Genomic DNA, 14,704 nt, shown 5'->3' on the forward strand with positions numbered 1-14,704 from the left:
TGGCCCAGCCTGAGGTCTGGGGCAGCTCCTAGATGAGGGTGGGATTCCATGCAATATAGCCTTCATTTTTCTTTCTTTTCTTTTTCTTTCTTTCTTTTTTTTTTTAGACTTCATTTTTCAATTTGCAGGTGGGGATGGGGCTTCCACTCGCACCGGATGACCATTCTCTCTCCCATCCCTCCTCTCCTCTCCCCCTCATCCCCTACAAGGGTACCTAAGCCCCATCCTAAGCCCTACACATCTACCATCTTGCTGGGGTCTGCACAAACCCTCCCAGGAGAAAATGTTGCTATCCTGTTTCCAGAAAGGAGGCAGGAGCTCAGGCTGTTGAATAGAGTTTCCCAAGTTTCTAGGCAGTGAAACTAGGTCAGCTTCCTTGGCATATGACCTGGGCACAGGGTTTGGGCTCAGAACCAGCCCCCTACCTTTTGCTTTTGCAACTTGGTCGTTGTCACCACCTTGAAATTCTTAACTAGCTTTTGGACAGAGGACCTCCCGTTTCATTTTGCATGAGGCCCCACAAATGATGTGGCCAGTCTTGCTGTTAGAGCTGCAAACCAGAGCTGCTCACTGCAAACCCGGAGCCCTAGCACCTCTCCCAGGACTGTATCTCAAACACACACCTGGCATTTCTCAGTTGGGTCCCCAACATGGCTCTCCGCTACCTATGGGGCAAAGCATCTCATTTCCTAATGCATGGACTCTGTTTAAATTGAAATATCGCTGGCGTACATTATTATATATTAACTTCAGGTGCACACATAGTATTTCAACAATTACACATTACAGAAGTGTTCACCAGATTAATCTAGCTACCGTCTGTAACCACACAAAGTTACTACCTATTAGCTGTATTCCCCAAACGGTATATTGTATCCCTGTGACTTATTTGTTTTATAACTGCAAGTTTGTAGCTTCTCTGTATCTCAGTTTATTTCTGTTTTGTTTGGTTTGTTTTTATTTTAGATTCTAGGTATAAGTGAAATCATACAGTATTTGTCTTTCTTGCCAGACTTACTTCACTTAGCATAATAGCCTGTAGGTTCATCCATGTTTTCATAAATGGCAAGATTCTATTCTTTTTTTAAGGCTGATGCTCCACAGTATGTGTGCGTGCGTGCGTGTGTGTGTGCAGAGAAGATGTGGTCTATCCATCTATATCTTCTTTATTTATTCATCCACTGTTGGGTGGTGAACACATGGAGGAGGGAAGGTTGGAGAACACTGAGCCTTTGGCAATATGCCCAGAACATTAAAATCAGCATCTCGGGGGGTGGGGGGCAACATCTTTGCACGTAAAAGTTTTCCAAGTGCTTCTAATGAGGAAGCAGGCTGGAGCCCCATTGGTGGAGGGCCTGGCATAGTTCCTGGCACTCAGTGGGAGTTTAATAAATGTCCTCTAACTTCTTAGAGCCATGAATTGACTAGAGGGCTCAGGCTAAAATGAGTCTTGAACAAGAAGGGACTCCTCTTTGGGTTTCAGGTGTGTCAGGAGAGGAGCGCAGAGTTTATCAGGCAAAGGGGGTAGTTTACCCACCACCTGCAGCTGGCTGGAGAGGGGCTACTTTAGTGGGGAGGAGAGGGAGGGAGTGGGGAAGACTTGGAAGTGAGGTGCATCTTCCCAAATTGAATGTTTGGTTTACTCTGCCCAGAGATTGCGCCCAGTTCTGTCTCGGCAACTTTTCTGCCCCATTGGTAATTCCAGGATTTTGATGAGCGGGTTAATCCCAACTCTGGTCTTCGAAGAGTCATTGCCCCAGGCTTGGCCAACAGCATCATTCTGTCTTTCTCAGCTACTGTGACTGGCTGAAGGCTGGGCATGTACCCCAAGCCAGGCTAGTGAGATGCGACCCCAGGATGTCTGTGGAAATGCTAACCCAGAGCAGGTGTTTCTTGAGGGGGCTCAATGCGGTCTGGAGCTGCTGGTGGACACTTCACCATGGTGGCAAAGGGCCAACAACACAGAGGCTGGTGGAACTGACTGGTGGCTATGGATCCGGATGAATACGTTGGAGCACCTGAATTCAGCCATGCCTGAATCCACCCCAAAACTCCTACTTAGCAGGAGTCCACAAATCCCCTCTCTTGTGTCAGGAGATCATTGGTCGCTTGCAGCTAAGAGCATTCTGGCAACAGGAATGTTATATATCCTGGGCATGCTTTCCTTAGTTCCCGACTCACCCTACAGAGGTTTGTGCAGAGCTGAACCTCCAGTCCAGAGTGCGAGAGGATATATATGCCAAAAGGGCAGACTGTTTCCAAATCTCAGGTAGCCAGCATCCTGAGGATCTGTCTCCCCCGTTAGAGCAATTGTAGACCTTTGAGACTGCCTGGTCAGGGTCCATTTTTTTTTTTTTTTTCTGACCACAGGTCTCCACTATCCACATAGTTTGCTGAGCATCTGCTTTCTGCCAGGCACTGCGTTGGACACAGAGATCCCAAAGATGATTATATTTTTAGGTCAATCCAGAAAAGCCAATGGAGCCAGTCATCCTTAGAACTGTAGACCGCAAGGTATGGGAGCTTTCTTTGCATTTATTGATTATTTTTATTTTTTATTCAAATAGTCACAAGAAAATTTGAACCTGCTGCACACTTTAAAAGTAGTAGGCAGTCGCCTTTTACTACACTGGTCATGAAGTGAAGCTGACACAAAGAGTTCCCTTTTGTAATAAATCTCTTTATTGATTTTGGGAGGAGATGTTATTGGGAGAGACGGGTGGACAATTCCACAGGGACTCTGATGGCAAGGTTGGCCTCCTTAAGGCTCTGGTTGGTGATAACACAGCTTCTCCAGAGGACCAGTTTCTTTTGAGATATTGGCACATCTCAATGGGAGCCTAGAACCTTCCTCTCTGCAGCTTCCTGCTGACCCGTGCCACACCACATCCTCTGAGATCTACCAAAGGATGGGCTTTGTCCAGCCCCAAAGATAGCAAAGCCCAGTGTAAATCCATCAGCGCCATGTTTAGAGCAATATTTAGTATAAGAAATTCAACTTGATGCCTGAAATGCCAGGCACGAAGGCGGTCAAGTGTGACGAGGCAGTTTGAACTTAGAAGAAATCCTGACAGGATCTGGTTTGCCCACTAAGTGGAGCTGCTTAGTTTGTTCTAGAGAGTTCTGGCCAGCATTCCTGTGGGCCATAAGTCTACCGTCTACATACCTGCCTCGCACCAGGACTTGTGCCAGGCACCAAAGGGGACTGCAAGGTGAATCAGAAAAAGTCCCAAGATGCCCCCGGTATCTCTCAGATGGGGAGACAGAGACACGGCAAGGAACGCAAAGACAATGTGGTGTTAAAATAAAGCCACGAGGGACACCTGGGTGGCTCAGTGGTTGAGCATCTGCCTTCATGATCCCGGGGTCCCAGGACTGAGTCCCACATTGGGCTCCCCACAGGGAGCCTGCTTCCCCCTCTGCCTCTGTCTCTATATCTCTCATGGATAAATAAATAAAATCTTAAAAAAAAAGTAAAATAAAGTCATGTTGGAAATACTTTGGGGATCACAAGAGAATGAGGCTCCCATTCTTTGGGAGAACTAGAACTGAGGCTAATTTTGTCTTAAAGGGATAAATGAGTTGGGCCTTAACGGTTGAATAAGAGGTTACCGGCAGCAATGGGGTGAGGACACATTCCAGGGTCAACGAACTAGGAAATGTGTTGGTGGGAGATGGTGGAGTTCTTTTTTTTTTTTTTTTTTTTTTTTTTTGAGATGGTGGAGTTCTGATTCCAATTCTAACATGTGGGTTTTTCCACACCGAGCAATTCTCTGACACCAGCTAGGTGTCCCACAATTCAATTCAGTTCTGGCAGGAGGTCCCCGGAAATAGGGTAGCATCAGATCCCACAGGTGAGGCTCAGCCCTGCAAGTCTGGCCTTCACACCTGTTGCAAGTCCATGCTGTTGGCTGCGCTTCGCCCTACCCGCCACAAACCAGAGCCTGCCCAGGCTCCCTCCTTGTTTGCTTAATTTGCTAGAGCAGCTCACAGAACTCAGAGAAACATGTTACTTACCTGTTAACAGCCAAGTGGAAAAGATGCACGGAGCGAGGTATGAGGAGAGGGCACAGGGCTTCCATGCCCGCTCCACCACTCTTCTAGAACCTCCATGTGTTCACCAACCTGGAAGCTCTCAGGGGCCCGTCTTTTTTGGATTTTTATGGAGGCTTCATTATGGAGAGATGATTGATTAAATCATTGGCCGCTGGCAAGAGAGTCAACCTCTAGGCCTTCTTCCCTCCCTGGAAGGCTAGGGGTGGCACCGAAGATTACGACCCTCCAGTCCCTTAGCTGTTTCCTCTGGCAACCTGCTTGCATGCTTAGGCACTTTCTAGAAGTCGCCTTCTTAACATAAACTCAGGTGTGGTTGAAAGGGGTTTGTCCTGGGATCGAGTTCCGCATCGGGCTCCCTGCATGGAGCCTGCTTCTCCCTCTGCCTGTGTCTCTGCCTCTCTCTCTGTGTCTCTCATGAATAAATAAATAAAATCTTTTTTTTTTTTTTTTTTTTTTAAAGAAAGGGGTTTGTTATGGGTAACAAGACACCTTTATAGAGCTTAGCAATGAGGAAATCCCAAGGGTTTTAAGAGCTCTGTGCCTGAAGTGGGATGTAGGCCAGAATGTAAGTCTTACAAATCACAGTTGTGCAGGGGAGGGGGGCAGATATGAAGGGTTCGGTCGGGCTGATGAACTTGCCAGATGAGTGGCTCAGAGTCTGGTCTGTACTTTCCTTGCAGAGTCCCCAGGGCAGGTGGCACTCACCCAATTAAAAAAATTCTCAGAGATGAGGCACCTAGGGGACTTAGTCAGTTGAGAGTCTGATTCTAGATTTCACCTCCAGTCATGATCTCAGGGTCGTGGGATCGAGCCCCATGTCAGGCTCTGTGCTGGGCATGGAGTCTGCTTAAGGTTCTCCCTTTGCCCCTCCCCCCTAAAAAAATTCTCAGAGAGAAGGATGGATAGAGAGCAGAGATATGATGCAACTAGTAGTCATGTGTTGACGGTGGAATCAAGGTGGTGGTTGTACAGGGGAGGGGCTCGCTGGAGAAAATTCTTTTAGCTTTGCCATTTGTTTAAAGATTTTCATAATAAAATGTTGGGGAGGATGAATTCTTAATTCAAGTTTATTATTTCCCTCTTTCTTTTGCAATGCTGTTTTTCTTAAGCTTCTCTCTGATTATTAAAGTTGCCAGCCCCAGAGCAATTACTTCCTGCAAACAAGTTGTCAGAAGCCTTAAATGAATTTTAGACCTAATTTAATTCCCAATTTACTTGCTTATGAAAAAAAAAAATCTTAATTTCTCTCAACCAAACCAACCCCTGATATACCAGTTACAGTTTCTTTTTAAAAAGCCAGCTGTAAAATGCACACTAAGCCAGTCACCTGGCGAGATGGTTTGAATGTGTTACTGAGGACTGGGAAAAGAAGGGGTGTTCAGAGCCTCGGAGACAAATGGCAGGTCCTAAGCACAGATCAAGGTGAGCCTGAGAGTGTATCCAGATGAAGGGGAACTTGCTCATGCAGAAGCTCTGCTCCAGAAGCAGGGGGTAAAGGGGCCCTGGTGATGGCTGGCTGGAGCCGTGGAATGCAAGGAAATGCAGGCAAGCAACTTGACGCTCTGATCACTTTTCCAGAATGTGAACTCACTAAGCAAACCAGCAGGTGGGAGTGGGATGGGTGCATTCCTGTGCCGGATGTGGGCGATACATGGAAACATCACAAAAGCTTCCAAGACTCCGCCAAATATAAGGTGTAGGGGAGGTGCTTCTGGGGGGCTCCCAGCCCGCAGCATCACACTGACCCCTCTGAGAACGGCCCACCAGCCCAACTGAGCCGGGGATGGGGGGTGCGGGGGCAGATCCCTAGTCACACCGGGCCAGTTAGAACCTCTCTCTTTATGCTTCTGGATTGGTGGCCCCAGGGATGCGGGGGTTGGGGAAACTGAGGTTGAACATATGTTGAGATCTGAATCCTCAGTACCAGTGAACGTGCCCTTATTGGGAAGTAGGGTGTCTTGGTGGATATAATTGTTAAGATGAGATCGTAATGGATCCACGTGGGCCCTGATCCGATGACCAGCATCTCCACGAGAAGAGGCTGTTAATGTGGACACACACACACAGGAAGAATGTCACATAAGGAGGCACAGACACACGGGCAGTAGAGGCCACGGGATGATGGGGCCAAGACTGGAGCAAAGCACTAAGGGCCCCTGCACTGCTGGCAGCCCCCAGGAGCCGGGAAGATTCTCCCTGGAGCCTTCAGAGGAGTTGCCTGGTGCTGCAGATGCCTTGATTTGGGGTTTTTAGCCTTCCAAAACTGTGAGAGAGGACCTTTCTGTTCTTGGAAGCTTTGAGGTACGCGGCCTCGGCCGTCCTGCACAGAGGTGCAGGGGCATAGAGGGGAGCCCCAAGAGCAGTCTGGGGCCTCTGCAGCCGCGATGCCCCACACGCCCCTGGCTGCTCTCCCCTGGCCTTGGGCTGTGATACGTGGGGTCCTTTTTTTGTGTGAGCTTCTGTGTCTTGCCCCGAAACAACCAATGTGGTCTTTAGGCAGCCCGAGGGGCCCATCCATCCACTCATCTGTTCCTTCTGTAGGAGTCCCTGGGAGCAGGGCCCCAGCTTGGCCTCGAGCCTGATTGATGGTGTTAACATTATTGATTAAGAACAAAAAATATCCAAGGGGAGGAGGGTCGGCCCCAGAAGCTGTGCACAGGGACTAGAGAGTAAACGTTAGCCCTGGGCTTCTTGGCTTTCCTGGGAAGGGCCACCTGGGGCCCCAAAGACAGGTGTCTGGGTCACGCCAGGCTCGAACCTGCGGCGGTGGCGGTGTGTCCTGTGGGGTCTGTCAGCCGGCTCCCCAAGCTGCCTTCTGGATAGGGTCTAGCTGCCCCCACAGACTGGCTAGCACAGGGAACCCCTTCATTGTTTTATTTCTCTTTGAAAATGAATACGAGACCATTGGAGACCGCACGTGGGAATTCGATGACTTCACCAAGGTCGGGCCAGCCTGGCAATCAGTTTGGGTGGCTGTCCCTGCATCCCCTTCCTTGAAACAGTGTCACTGGCCCTGATGAGAGGAGGCTGTCCCTTGCTCCTTGGTCAGTTAGCAACACCCCAGTCCCCTTGCCAGTGGTGAGGGGAGGTGAGCCTGTGACCAGTCCCTGGCCTGGAGCCCTGACAGGAGGGCGGGGGGAGGAGCTTGGGTGGGAGTGGGATGGAGAGCAAGAGGATGGATGAGGCCTGCCTACCTCCCATGGGCCTGTGAGACTCCTGTCCCTGTCGTCGGGACGATTCACACCGGGACAACCCATGGATGTGGTTCTGTGTCTCCCATGTCCGGGGGGGTGGGCGGGCAGGGGCCATCCAACCTTCAGTGAAGACTTCCAGGATCCAGGCTCCTTCCACCTCTGGGTCTTCCAACGCTGGCCACCCCAGGGCCAACGGAGGCTCTGAGCTCTGAGCCCTGTCTGGGTTCAGGCAAGGGAGACGGAGAAGGGCCTGTGCTGGCCGCATCTTTCCCTTCTGCCCAGAAAGCAAAAGCCTTCCCGGAGGCACTGGGCAGGTTTTTGGTGATTTTGCATGGGGAACAGCATCGCCCAGCCACATCCAGAGGCCAGGAAAGCTGCCAAGCTGCACGGTTAGCTCTCCTAAGTGTTGGAGACTGCCCTGGTTCCTAAGATGAAACCAACGGCCACATGCTGGGAGCTGGTGACAACTGAAGCGAGCCCTCCTGCAGCTCCGCAGCCCAGGGGCCCCAGGCCCGTGTCACCGGGTCGGTTCCTTTTCAGAAGCTGGGAGGGCGATTCTGTCCACAGCTTCTGGTGGCTGCTGGCCGTCCTTGGTGTTCCTGGCCGTGGGGCCTCTGTCATCACATGGGGCTCTCCTTGTGCCAGTCTCTGGGTCTCTGCTTACAACCACCCCTGTCACTGGCGTTGAGCCCATTGTAATCCGGCATAACCTCACCTTAACCGGATGACATCTGCAGAGCCTTTCCACACAAGGTCACTTTCACAGCTACCAGGGGTTAACTTGGACCAATCTCCTGGGGGGACACGACTTATCCCGTAGCAGAGACAGAGAGAAAGGGCTTGGGAGGAGTGCTGGGTTGGCCCCCACACCTGATGCTGGGGGGCTTGTGTGTGTGGGGGCGGTGGGAAGAGCAGCAGAAGCACCGAGCAGCCAGCCTGGGGTGGGGATGGACTGGAAGTACCACAGAGGCATCCTCAGAGATGCTGACCTCTGCACTTCTCCTTTTATGGGGTCCTTAAATATCCCTACTGTTTAAGCCATCTTGGTCACTGCTTGCAATCCAAGGTATTCTAAGTCCTTTTGTTATTGAAACAAAATATTTGACCATAAATACTTTGAACTCTGCACCTTCATTTTGGGCTTTGTGTTAAATGCTTTCCTTTGTATGAAGAAGAAGAAGAAGAAGGAGAAGGAGAAGGAGAAGGAGAAGGAGAAGGAGAAGGAGAAGGAGAAAGAAGTCATGTGTTAGTTATTTCCTTGAGGATAGTTGACTCAAAAGATAAATGAGAAACTTACTCGTTTTTGTCAAAATGGCAAATGTGATTTCTACTTAAGGACCTGAAAGCATCCTTGAAACCCTCCAAAAGTTCTTTTAAAATGTAATTTCACATGTGTCTTCCTTGTTATTAGTAAAATCCTGCTACTCTCTCAAGTTGAACCCATACTCGATGCATTTATATATGACAGAAGTATCAACTCACAGGCTCGGCTACTGGGAATAGAAAAAAAAAAAACAAAAAAACGTGCCTGGACTGAAAGCGTACTTTGCCATGAAGAAAAAGGGGCAAATGACCAATAAATTATTAGTTTTTAATAAATAATCTCCTTATTGGATAACTTCTCCTGCTAGTGAAATATTTACCATGCTCTCAAAACCTTTTTAATCAGCTGAAACGCTCAGGAAGCTTTAAATGATTGGATATCCTTTTGTGGCTTAAGAGTTGAAATGATTTTTTTATTGAAGTACATTTTAATAAGAAGCAAATTGATTTAAAGTGAGTCAAGTCCTCATGGCGTGAGGGCTCTTCACGCTCAGCTCCGTGGGCGGCTGGAGGGCCCTCTCCTCGGTTCACTGGGCTGCAAAGGTCACAATGGGCTCCCACGCCTGCAGTTTCTGGGGAATTAAGAATCAATTCCTTATAAATTACCTTAGGACGGGCCGAGGCCCCAGTGCTGCAGCCTAGATCATCTTCCGGGCGGTGCTTTCCTGCATAGGAAATAACATAGAAAAACAAGAACCCGAGGTATTGACAGAGAAAGTGGATCCCCAGCCCCTGCCTGGTGCATACTAGATCATGATTTACAGAAGAGGAGGCCGGGAATCTGCCTGTGGATCAGCACCCTGGGGGCTTTACTATTGATTTGTCTGACCCCCAAAGCTATTGGACCACTAAAGTGGACACCCTAAGGCCCTGGTGCTCACACTTGAATGAGATCAGAACCCCGTGGAGGGTGTGTTAAAGCTCAGGCCACCTGGCCCCACCCGCAGGGCCTCTGGTTCAGTGGGGCTGGGTAGGGCCTGGGGGCGGGCATTTCTAACAAGATCCCTGGTGATGCCGATATGACCGGCCCGGGGACCCCATTTTAGGAACCGCAGCCATAAGGAAACTGTCTCTGAGGGAGACATAGTCTCTTGCTGAACAAATACCCATTCTCAGAACCGACTATGGAAAACAAGTTCAGTAGAACGTAGAAGAATGAATATTGTTAGCGCTTTCGCAACCAGAGCAGATGTCATTGCAGACCTTTCAGAACCAAGACCAAATACTGGTTCCTCTGAAGAATATATAAAATCCAGCATTTGTTAGTTCCCAAGGAAGAAAACGCCGAACACTTCAACAGTGTTAAATGCAGCATCGAGCAGATAAGCTGCAGCGTCAATTTGGTTTCAAAGAATTCTTGCCCGCTTCATTACGTTGCTTAGGACAAAAGAGATTCTTTAGTTATGAACTTACCCAACAGTAACTTGTTAAAGCATTACTAGAGAATTCCACCCCCTGTCCCTCCCCAGAATTGTTCTGGAATACAGATAAGCTTGAATAAATCCAAGAAATTTCCTGCAGGGTTTGTGGTGAGGAACGTTTTCTCCACCAGTGATTCTAGAAATACTGGTTCACCTGCACCGGAGGGTTCCGGGGGGCTCTGCTCTTCCTTGTGGGGAAGACAAAGTTGGGTGACAGATTGTCATGAAGCCTCATCTGCCTTGAGGAAGTGAGAATGACCCACTGAAAACAAATCTTACTGCATTTCCTTTTGATGATGCTGGCAAAATGTGTGTGTCATATAATCAACCTCTCAGAAAAAGGATTCTGATAGAAGGTCTGGCTAGTGACGAGGGCTCACTGACGTCAGTGCAGACGTGTGGCAATCACGAACCGTTTGGGAATGCTGCTCGCAGGACAGTGTAATTTCGACAGCCGGGTTCAAGAGTCTGTCTCTTTAAGATTCTCGCCATGGGCCCAGTGAACACACTGGGACCCTGTGAGTTGGGTACACATCTGTAGGACATCGTTTTGCAGCACTTCCAGCTCTGCAACCTGTGTGCCAGGCAGGGCCCAGGCTCCCGCTGCCTGGAAGGGGGGGTCCTGTCCTTGACCTCCGTAGGATTGTGCAGCCGTCGGGTGGCCTTATACTTCCCAGAGAGTGTGTCATTAAAAGAAACATCCCTAATATTTAAATTTCCAGAAATGACTCTTCTGGTGATTATCCATCCATAGCCCATCATAAATTAACTGGGGCTTCTGCTGCATATAACACGCCTTTAATTTTAAGATATTTGATATTTCAAGTTTCTTTTTGGAAACACTCAGTGGGTTTGGATGACAATTTCTGAGGACCTGTCAAAGGTAGGAGGTAATGGTTTTGGAATGGATTATGAGGGGGCTGATGAGAGGCAGAAAATCTCCTGCTGGAAAACCTTTGATAATGTCAACAACCTTGGAGTGCCCTGAGGCAGTTTCTCAGGAGCCAGGATGCTGTCGGGAGGGCTGTTGACAATGTGACCCAAGCCTGAACATGAGAGACTCCTAACTCTGGGAAACCAACAAGGGGTAGTGGAAGGGGAGGTGGGCGAGGGGATGGGGTGACTGGGTGAAGGGCACTGAAGGGGACACTTGACGGGATGAGCACTGGGTGGTATGCTATATGTTGGCAAATCGAACTCCAATTAAAAAAAAAAAAAGAATCTGGAGTCGGGACATCAGCTGTCAGGGAACCAGAAATCTTTCTGAATGGGGAGGCGCCATCCAGCTGTTGAGGTGAAAATGACCCATGAATGGAACGGAATGCCACCTAGCGTGTGCCAGCCTCGGCTCTCCAGGTGGGGAGTGGCTGCTGGGTAGACACAAGTTTGGCCTTATCCTGTCTGATATTCTTGGTGAATTACATCACCCGATGAGCAGCACCTAGACCTTCTAGAATGCAGCTCTGGACCGTGATGCACATGCGAGCCCAGCTGAGAGCAAAGCCAGCTGGCCCGGCCCACCTGCGGGGAGTCTGACCCCGGGCGTCTGGGTGCTGCCCGGTCCTGGGGTTTTGAAGTGCGCCCCAAGGTGACTCTCATGTGCCTCCAAGGTTGAGAGCCAGAGCATTCCTTGCTTAACCATCTCCCGTGTTACGATTCATAATCTGGAAGCTGCATCTAGGAAGCCTGTAACACGCGGTGGGCTGTCCACCCAAGGGCCATCCCTTTCCTTTCTAATAGAATCCTGGCTTTGTTCTTTATCTCTTCTCCTCGGAGGATCCAGGAACTGCTGTGAGAAGGGGTCTCATACCAGGCACAGGTTGAACCATGAATGGCTTAAGCTGGGTTTTCTCCATCCTGACGTTGCTGACCTGGGGCACTGGCTAATTCTTCTTGGTGGGGGCTGTCCTGGGCACTGTAGGCGGCAGAGCCACATCCTGGTCTCTAGCACCAGATGCTGGTAGCACTCCCACCCCCAAGACGTGAGAGAGAATCACATAGCTCAGCCTGTCACACGGGGCCTGCTGCCTCGCCCAGGATTGTTCCAGACCCATGCATTTAGGGATGGCCAGTGAGGTAGGAATACCTTTGGGGAAATATTTTCTTCAATCTTAAAAAGACACGAAGGGAGAAAGTTGTTGTCTTTCTGTGGGATGCACCAGGACAGTATAAACCTGGGTCCTGATGGTCTTGTGGAGGTGTGGAAATCACCCTCCCTAGAGCTGCCCTCTCTGGGGACTTGTCGCCTCATGAAGCCGTGCCACCCCCTTTGGTTTACAAGGCTGTGGTTCCTGCTGTTTGCAGCTAAGTGCTTCCAATCAGCTTGATCTGAATTCAAGCTATTTTTAAAAAAGATTTTATTTGTTCATGAGAGAGAGAGAGAGAGAGACAGAGAGAGAGAGAGAGAGGCAGAGACATAGGCAGAGGGAGAAGCAGGCTCTTCACAAGGATCTTGATGTGGGACTTGATCCTGGGCCTCCAGGATCACACCCTGGGCCAAAGGCAGACGCTCAACCGCTGAGCCACCCGGGCGTCCGTCATGCTATTCTTAATTACTGGGCAATAATACTGTTCCTCTTTGGAAGGTAGATACTTTGCGTTGCCCAATATGAATAATGGGTCAAAATGTATCTACAAAGTGGGAACCTCTAAACATTCCATAAGGATTATTACCATGGAGCAGGGGAGCATCCGTGAGACATTTATGTATGTGGTCTATAAACATGCGTTGGCCTTGCTCAAGGAGAGAGCCACAAAGCATTACAGTTCACCAGCAGTGGCCAGGGACCCACGGAAGCAGATGTTCTGTATATATTAGGCATAAATCTAATCCTAGCCAGGTGTCTGAAGAACTTCCAGGCACCTCTCTTGGTGGAAGCCTCAGCATATTAGGGCACAACATTGGAATGGATTCTTTTGTAAGAGTCAAACTGACTTGTAGAAACAAACTCCCTATTTCCAAAGTGATTTGTGGGGCCAATGAGTTCAGTCCTAATTCCTCTGGTTTTTGTTTCTGGGCAATGACTCACATCCCCCCTATTTCCATTCATTGAAAAGGGAGTTTTAAAGAGGCTTCAGCTAAAAGCAGACATTTAACAGTGTTAATGGAAGATGAAGATTCCAGGTGATGGCTGCATGGGTACCTTTTGAAGACTTCTGTACTTGTGTGTGTGTTGAACCAAGTGATCTGATGAGATGGTGAGGAGATAGGTCACTGTGGGAGGGGCTCTTTCTTCCCCAAGATGCATCTCAGGGAGAGTTTCTGTGCTTGAGAAATGATGGGGTGTGAGCAAAGAAACAAATTTGAGAACCAGAGGTTAGCACTCTCTGTGGTTCTATTAAGGCAAACATTTGAAAAACTCAACTGAACTTCTGAGTTATTTGTGTCTAGGAGAACACAAAAAAGATGCTTGTCCCAGAGTACATGTTTTCTCCAAGCTCTGTATAGTTTTAATCTTGAACAAAAATTCAAGCATGTTTATTATATGATGTTTAACTGAAAACTGAATTTCAAGTTGATGGTTCCCAGAGCATGTGGTCATAAACATTTGGAGGCCTCAGCTCTTAGGAGGTGGCAGACGAAACACTGCTGTGAGTGTGGGCTCAGCCACTGGGATAGCTGTGGGGAGTCCAGGGTCCCTGCCTTCAGCCGTGTGACCTCACTGCCACTCACCGATGGCTTCCTTCTGTTTAAACAGGGACTCATCAGATTAAAAACCTAACTCAAACTTGTCTTGAGGATCAAATGATGTAAACAAAATACTTAACCCAGTGCAGCGTTTTATAGCAAACACTCCCAGTAAGTGCTAGACTGTCATCTGTCGCCAGTTAATTTTCAGGGTTAGATCTGACAACAGATAGTGACAATTCCTCCATTTAAATCTGATTAAAAAATATATATGCTACAGAATACAAAAAAAAAAAAAAAAAAAAAAGAAAGAAAAGAAAAAGCTAAGAGGAACATAATTATCCTTATGGGAAACCTTCAATTTCCAAACAGGATGTTTAAAAGGTTCATTTGAGATGGATTGTTGGGAGGACTCTACCTTCCTAGCAATGCTGCCAAGTGCAGTTAGGATCCCAACAACTTAGAGAGATAAATTAAGCTTTAATTACCCGAAATACTGAATGTTTATTCTGATAAGGTCACACACGATGGTACTTTGCTAGAAATGAAACAGTGTAAAAATAAAACTGATAAGAGCATGAGATAAAAGTGTTTTAAAACTCTGTGGCTTGAAGGAGGCAGGGGGCCGGTGGAAGCTGATGGGGCCTCTGGGTTGGGGAGGTGAGGGCATCAATCAAACGGAAGCACTTGGCTTGGTGGAGGCACCTCCATGCTGGTTCTACTCATCAGCCCTGAGTAGGATCTTCATGGCCTCTGAAGGAACAAAAATCAGTTGGGAGGATAAAAGAGATCTGTACTTCCCTGTGCAGACCCCGCCTAGGCCGGGAAGTGTGGACACCCCCCGGGGCCATGAGCCCGCAAGAGCAGGTGTCAGATGGCCAAGGCGGTGGTCCCAGGAGGGGCTGGGAGCCCCAGAGGCTGAGACCCCAGAGGGCTGTAGTGGCAAGCACCTGCTCACAGCAGCGCATGGGGCTGTGTGCCTGAGCTGGCCTTGAGCTTCTCGCTTCCAAGTTGAGGAAAGCCATCCTCTGGCACAAACGTGAAGGCCTCACCAGGGTCACAGAGCACTTGCCCATCAGGCT

The sequence above is a fragment of the Canis lupus genome, chromosome 5 (assembly GCF_011100685.1).
Source record: "Canis lupus familiaris isolate Mischka breed German Shepherd chromosome 5, alternate assembly UU_Cfam_GSD_1.0, whole genome shotgun sequence".
NCBI classification, from domain to species: Eukaryota; Metazoa; Chordata; class Mammalia; order Carnivora; family Canidae; genus Canis; species Canis lupus.